We start from the raw sequence: 7,835 nt of genomic DNA on the forward strand, positions 1-7,835 counted from the left end.
ATTAAAAGGTACTGTAAATAAATTCATTCAGAAAATCCAGAGATAACTGAAAAATCCTTGAAATAAATGAAATAAATTAGGACAAAGCTGAAAAAACGTAACATAAATAGAGAAATATAAAAACAAAATCCAGAAAAAGTAAAAAGCCTTTAAATAAATCAACAATACAATATAATCTACATTATTAATAAATTGAAATTAATTTGTCATGTCAAATTTAATAAAACTACCTCAGGATTAGATAAATGATTGTATGAAAGTTTTTCCAAACATTTTATTCTAATAAATAAACAGATTTTATTTTGTTTCTGGATCGTCTCTCTGCTCCCGCTCCTTTAAAACCCAGCAGAGGTTCTGCCTGGTTCTGTCTGCCACCACAACCAGCCGCGGTCGGACCTTTAAAGGTCGACTTTTTTAGAGACACAGAGGACAATTCCTCACTTTCCCGGAACCTTCAGTCTGTTTGTTTGACCTTTTTGTAATTTGTAGTCGGAGCAGAAGTTCAGTTTTGAAGTCGGATGAATGTGGTCGGTGCTGCGTTCACTGCCGCCTCCCGGCTCGGAGCCGCTGCATCCTGGGTTCTGTAATTACTGATGTGCAGCCGTTAAAATGCGCTCAGATTCCCGCTCCTGGTCTCTGCTGCGGATCGGAGCGTCCGGCTCCTTCTGGGAACGCCGAGCCAGCAGCATTTCTCTGAAGTCGGGACAGAAAAGTTAAACCTCTGATAACTGATTAGTTTCTTATCTCACTGAAAAAGCAACGCATTGGCTGGTGCAGTTCTTCCACCAGCTCAGTTTTTATTTACCTTAAAATTAAACAAATTAGAATCATGAACATTTGCTTTTAAAAAAAACATGCTTTTTAAAGCATCAAAGTTTTAAAAAAAAGTTTTAAACAGTGTAAAAATGTTTTTACAACAACAGGATGTTACTACTGGCAGAAACGACAAAGAAGAAGAGGACAGGAAGTAACAGGATGATGATGCAGCATGTCTTTTAAATAACTTATCGCATGAAGAACCTAATTTATGCATGATTTTAATTGGGTCTTTTGTTTAATAGTGACACTGCAATTATGAAAATGTGTTTTTTCAACATTGGCAGAATATAAACGGAGCTGCCGACAGGAGACGTTTCTGTCTGGGACGAGTTTCTGAGTTTCTGCTGCTGGATTAAACCGGAGCTGCTCTTAAAAGTCCAGCTTCAGGCCTTGAACTCTGTTTGGTTCCCGGCCCCCATGCCGGCGGCCAGCTGAGGTCTTTGGGAGTCCGTCCAGCTCGAGGTCGTGAACCCGGCAGTTAAAGCTGACCTCTGACCTCACAGTGTCTGCTCCCAGAGGCGAGAGGTTCGCACCGCTCACACCTGCCTCTGATGACCATCTGAAAAACGGAGCGAATAAGAACAAACTCAGGCTGCATCCAGTCAGCTGCTGACTGGATGTTTGATCCCCGTTTCTGACAGAATGCAGGCAGTTTGTAGACCGATGAGTTTCATTTATGGAACGATGCAGCAGAATCTCTGACTGATCCATTCGGGTCCTGTAAAGACTCGGTGTAATTTCCCAGGTTCTGTTTCCATGGGAGAGAATGAAAAGACGGTCTTATTGCTGATTGATATTTTAAAACAGCCTCTAATGGACATGAAAACAGGATTGGAGTTAGCGAAGTTTGGTTTACTCTCACCAGACTACTACTAACCACCATCCTGCTGCTCTTCAATGAAATCACTGATGAATCACTCTGAATATTCTGCTTTTATCATTCGTCCTTTTGGCCGGTATCCTCCACTTTTGCCTTGACAACCACCTGTTTTATCCTAATCACACAAAAGGATTTGAATTCAGAGTTTAGTAGAAATTTAAGCACCAGAAACTTGCAGCAGAAAAACACTAAACGTGTCGTTACTTAAAACTGGAGTGTGCAGACAAGGGAACACGCGGTCGCCACGCCGACGGATGGCAAACCATGACAGCGAGGAGCAGCCGCAGGACGGAGCTGACAGCAAACGGAGGAGGATTTCTGACTGTGGGTGATAGTTTCTGTTTCATACGCAGCCAAGGAGGAAAACGACAGTCATGCAGCTTCACCACAACAACCAAAGCGACACGGCAAGAATCAGCTCTCGTGTTTCAGGCCTCGATAAAATAGTTTTTATCAGCCTGAAGTTTACATGCTACGAAAAACAAGGCTGGAAATTAATTTAATGCCACGACATGCAGGAGCAGAGTTAAGCTGAATTTTTGGTCATCAGTTCTGAAAATAAAAGATTTAAACTCCTAGAAAACAGGAAGATAAATGCATCAAGCAGTTAGTTTTCACAGTAGAGCACAGAGTCATCTGCATACTGTGTAACATGAATCTCTTTCAAAGCAGAATAAACAGAATGGTCTTAAGATAGCTAATTTAACCTGAGGATGGCGAAGCTGGAGGATAATTTACCAAAAACACTGAACCAAAGAGAAAGAAAACGCATCCGGTTTGTGAGACGGTTTCAGTTTCTGCTGCTGCGGTCGGAGCTCAGCAGTGAAGTAACGGAGGATGAAGGTGACGTCTGAGGAGGCGCCGTCTGCGGCGCGTCTGCATCATCACAGACCGAAGGCCGGGTTTTCCTGCAGCGCTGATCAGATCATCACCGACCCGGCTCCCTTAGCTCAGAACCGGGTTTACAGCAGCATGTGAAGATATTGTATCTGAAACCTAAACATGCTGGAAACAGTCGAGTTGTGACATCATTCAGGATCCATCGCCCAGACTGACAGAACATCGCAAACAGATCAGAACTGAAATGGGGAAGAGATGCAGCTGCAACGAGAAGTTTGGGTTTTATTACTACAAACATCCAGAAAGTAAAGAAAAATCGTCAACACTGTCCCTGATTGTTCCTGGTTGTTCCCTGATTGTTCCCTGGTTGTTCCCTGATTGTTCCCTGGTTGTTCCCTGGTTGTTCCCTGATTGTTCCCTAATTGTTCCTGGTTGTTCCCTGATTGTTCTTGATTGTTCCCTGGTTGTTTCCTGATTGTTCCCTGGTTGTTCCTGGTTGTTCCCTGATTGTTCCTGGTTGTTCCCTGATTGTTCCCTGATTGCTCCCAGCTGTCCCTGGTTGTTCCCTGGTTGTTCCCTGATTGTTCCCTGATTGTTCCTGGTTGTTCCCTGGTTGTTCCCTGATTGTTCCTGATTGTTCCTGGTTGTTCCCTGATTGCTCCCAGCTGTCCCTGATTGTTCCCTGATTGTTTTCTGGTTGTTCCCTGATTGTTCCCTGATTGCTCCCTGGTTGTTCCCTGATTGTTCCCTGATTGCTCCCAGCTGTCCCTAATTGTTCCCTGATTGCTCCCAGCTGTCCCTGGTTGTTCCCTGGTTGTTCCCTGATTGTTCCCAGCTGTCCCTGATTGTTCCCTGGTTGTCTCCTGTGTATTTAATCCCACCTGTGTTGCTGCTCCCTGTCGGTCCGCGTCTCGTCTTGGTCCAGTCGTGATTGGTTCCAGTCGCTGCCTGGATTTCTGCACACCTCCATCATTAAACCAACATTATCTCCTTGGGTCAAAACCACATGACAGTTTCACTAAGAATGAACCGGGTCGGTGCAGCGCGGTCCAGAGGTTTCGTTACAGGAGCCAAAACCTTGAAAAAACGTTGGAAAATTTGGAAATATAAAGAATAAAACCAATTTTACTGTGATTTGATTAATGTCTTAGTGTTCAATATATTAATTGAAAGAACAAAATGATTAGATATTTGTAGGAAATGAATGTGCAATTTATTGTAGATCAAAATATAGAAAAAGTTTTGCTTGTTTCCTTGTCAAAAGCAAAATCTCCAAAAATATTCACTTTTGCAGCTGATGATTTGGAACTAATAAAACTTTATTGCACCCAGTTGCACTTTTGTTTTAACCCAGTGTTTCTCCACCCTGGTCCTCAGGCCCCCTGCTCTGCATGTCTTAGATGAGCCTCTGTTCCACTGCATGACCATCAAGAGCTGTAGATCCTGTTAATCACCCAGAGATACAATCCAGGTGTGTGGGAGAAGGGAAACACCTCAAACATGGAGGACAGGGGGGAGAAACACTGATTTAACCTAAGCATGATATTTTTAACTGCACAGTATTCTTTGCCTTTACTGTTCTGTTTTTCATATTCTATCTGTTTTTTATTCACCTTTAACTTGATGCTGGAACACCTGGATTTCCTCACTGAGGCTCAATATTTCATTTTGTTTGGAATCATTGTTTTCCTAGATCCATTTGAATCAAATTGTTTAAAAACAAACAGATAATGTGTTTATGTTAATTCAGCCTCCAGTGGTTGGTTTAAACTGATAAAGCAGTAAAAATCCACCTGCAGGACGAACTTCAGGCTGAATGAGTCCAGGTTGCTTCAGCAAAACAAAACTAATTTAAACCAAGATGAACAAATATTTACAGAACGAAAACCTAAAACAGCAGATAAACTGGATTACACAGAAAGAAGAAACGCTATCTAGGACACAGTGCAAGTGTGTGTGTGTGTGTGTGTGTGTGTGTGTCGGTTTTCCGAGAGCATCTCTCTAACTGGAAGTCACATGACTCTGCGGAGAATCCTGCTTCCTGCGTCTCTGTCCTTATATGGTCACATTTTGTCTTGCTGATGGTGTCGCCCCCTGCAGGTCGGACATCGATGCGTCTCCTCTTCCTCTTCCTCCTCTTCTGTCTGTCCATCTGTTTTCACATGAAGTCTCTGTTCCTGCTGTCAGCTGAGAGCTTCTTGTTTCGTTTGTGTGGAAAAGTTTGACTTTAAAGAAGCTGAAACACAACCAGAGGCCTGTCTGTCATCGTCCTCAGGAGCGTTTTGCTCCAGATTATTATCGCGCTGCTCTGAATGCAGAAGTTTAGCTGAATGTGATAAATGTTTCGGCCTTGACCCGGACAGGAACTTCCCAGATCTCTCAGTGATTTACGGCACTCTAATCATGCTTTCTGTTTGCACTCATAAAAATAAAAAACTGGGTCCATTTCATGATGCAACAGCCTGCAAAGCAGCAGCAGCACCTGCAGCAGCATCTGCAGCACCTGCAGCTGCAGCACCTGCAGCAGCATCTGCAGCACCTGCAGCTGCAGCACCTGCAGCAGCAGCACCTGCAGCAGCACCTGCAGCAGCAGCATCTGCAGCACCTGCAGCAGCACCTGCAGCAGCACCTGCAGCAGCAGCACCTGCAGCACCTGCAGCAGCAGCAGCACCTGCAGCACCTGCAGCAGCACCTGCAGCAGCAGCAGCTGCAGCACCTGCAGCAGCAGCATCTGCAGCACCTGCAGCAGCACCTGCAGCAGCAGCACCTGCAGCAGCTCAGTCGCTGCTACCTGCACGACTTTTATCAGCTCCTCACGTCACTGGAGGAATTTCAGACAAACTGATTTGCATTTGATTGTTTTATATTTGGAGTAAAGACAAAGACATGCAAATACAAGGCAGCCATGTTTATGGCTGAAAAGTCTAGCGCTGCTTAATGGCTGCAGGATTCAGACATTTCTGCTAAATTCAGGATCCATAATAAATATTTATTACACTGAAACGATCCAAACAAATAAACACGACACACAAGGTTGTCTGGCATTGAGCAAATATAAATAATTTTATTGATCATAACTGACCAAAAACAAGGAAAGTTCAGTCTGACTTCAAAATGTAAACGTTTATTTTTACAGGTGGATAAAATCATTTTGTTTCAACTGCAAAAAATATTTGACAAATTTAATCTTTTAATCAAACGGTGAGTTAATGCACTTATCCAACACTATTAAAATGCAAACATGTTTAAGACTAACTGCAGATCAGATTGTTAAACATTTTCCACTTTGTATTTTTGCCACTGATGGTCAGCAGCAGTTGCTCAGGTGAGGAAATTGCTGATTGTTCTGCTTTTAAGGAGATGAAGAAACGATGGTGACTGGATGCAGTTAGTAAATAAACCTGTTTTCTTTCTCCATGTCTGCTGTGCCGTTTGGTGAACTTAGAAAACGTTAGTAGAATATAAACATGATTAGCTCCGACGAACCGACTGCAAACCAGAGGAAGAAAATGACTCTTGCTTGTCTTCAGGATCTGTTTGCATCATCTGAGGTTTTCTCCTCTGCCCACCTCGTCTCCAGAGTCGTCATGAATTGATCTGCGTCAGATTGAATGATAAGGCAGAAAAAGTCAAAGAGCAGGGGTCTGCGCTCGGCGCCTTGGGGAACCCCTGCCAACAGGCAGCGTTTCTTCCATGACAGTGAAAGCAGCTGCATCACAAAGTGAAGCTTCGCTGTTTCCTCCCACTCTGTAGACGCAGCGCTTCGGGCTGCGTTCGCCAGCTCTCAGTTCCTGCTGCGGTCGGCCGGCGAGTCTGAGCCGAGGAGGGCAGAGTGACGTCTGGGACGCCTCCGGCTCTGGACTCGGCTTTCACTACGACTCATTCATTTACTGACTTCTGCCTGCATTTAAAGACAAATAACTTTTAATAAAATTAATGCTCTAAATGTTCATCTGCTGGATTCATATTTATTTATTTCTATTTTCACTCAAACTATCCAAACTTTATTGGTAGTTTTGAAAAGTCTTGAGCCTCATTTTGAGATTTTCTAGATGTTTTTCTGTGAACTTCACTTTTTTCCTCTCATTTTCGCTCCAGTCCTTCTATCAGGCCGTCAGTTTGCTGTGCAGAGTTTAAACATCTGCAAAGTTTAGGAGTTTGTCAGGAAAGTCCATCATCACAGAGCCACCAGCTGCACACAGGATGCATCAGAGTCACCAGTCAACCCAACAGTCACGTTCTGGACGGTGAGGAAGCCGGAGAACCCAGAGAGAAGCAGTGCATGCTGGGAGACGGTCAGACTCCAGGTTGGGATTCAAACTCTGCAGAAAACAAACAAAAACAAGATAAAATAAATGAATTCCTCTGAAATGGTCAGACACTCGACCAGGAAGATGAACGACAGGAAAGCATCACAAAACGTTCAGCTGCTTCTTGTTTCATCACGTTTTAACTTTATTCCTTCGTTAAAAACAAACCTGGACTGTTGCTTTGATTCTTTCATGTATGTTTGAGAAATCCTTTAGTCTCCATGGCAACCCCTGGTTGGACGTAGCTCCAGCTTCAACAAAAAACATTTTTCATAAAAGTTACCGTCTGCGGCTCTAAGTTAGTTTAATAAAACTTTACTGAAACTCACTGAACCGAGTTTTTCCCGATGAGCTGAGAGTCATGTGACATTTATTGATGGAGCAGCCAATAATTTGTTGATCCTTTAAAAGAACGGAATGTGATTTTCTAAAAACAGAAATGCGTGTGTGTTTGTGTGTGTGTGTGTGTGTGTGTGAAACCATCTCACTGTGCCTCTTTGCTGCTCCTGACTTTCTGTTTGTTCTCATTAAGCCTTCAGCCTTTTCGTGGAAAACGTTTCCTCCTTCTGCTCTCAGCCACCGCAACACATTAACCAACCAGTAACACACACACACACACACCCAGGCAGGCAGGCAGGCGGAGTTTCTGGGAGCTGTCAGCTGGGAGCTGTTAGTGCTGAGGGCTCGGTTACAGTTCAGCTCCACAGATAAGCGGCTCTGCAGAAACAGCTTCAGGCTGACAGGCAGAAACTTGAGCGTTCTCCGAAAGGAAGCAAACAGTTCCTGCCGCTCAGGTGTGTTTACCTGAGCAAAGCTTCCTCTGGCTGCAGAGCCCTCCAGGCCCACACACACACACACACACCCTGCAGGGCTGATCACGCTCTGATCAGTCATATCTGACCACATAAGGTCACATATAGACGATCAGATCAGGTCACATATAGATGCAGACAGACTGAGGGAGGAACTGTCTGTGCTGAGACGGA

The 7,835-nt window shown here is 44.0% G+C and overlaps 1 long non-coding RNA gene across 1 annotated transcript; it reads right to left on the reverse strand.

Moving 5' to 3' along the window:
- Positions 1 to 5,573: 5,573 nt before the first annotated feature.
- LOC106930182 (uncharacterized) lies at positions 5,574 to 7,541 on the reverse strand. The gene is made up of 2 exons (XR_001420793.2): positions 7,018 to 7,541; positions 5,574 to 6,861 (listed from the first exon to the last, which is right to left on the reverse strand). It is a non-coding gene; the product is annotated as an uncharacterized LOC106930182 (long non-coding RNA).
- Positions 7,542 to 7,835: the final 294 nt, after the last annotated feature.

This window comes from Poecilia mexicana, unplaced genomic scaffold (assembly GCF_051168715.1).
Source record: "Poecilia mexicana isolate PSO_F unplaced genomic scaffold, ASM5116871v1 scaffold_4, whole genome shotgun sequence".
In the NCBI taxonomy this organism is placed as follows: Eukaryota; Metazoa; Chordata; class Actinopteri; order Cyprinodontiformes; family Poeciliidae; genus Poecilia; species Poecilia mexicana.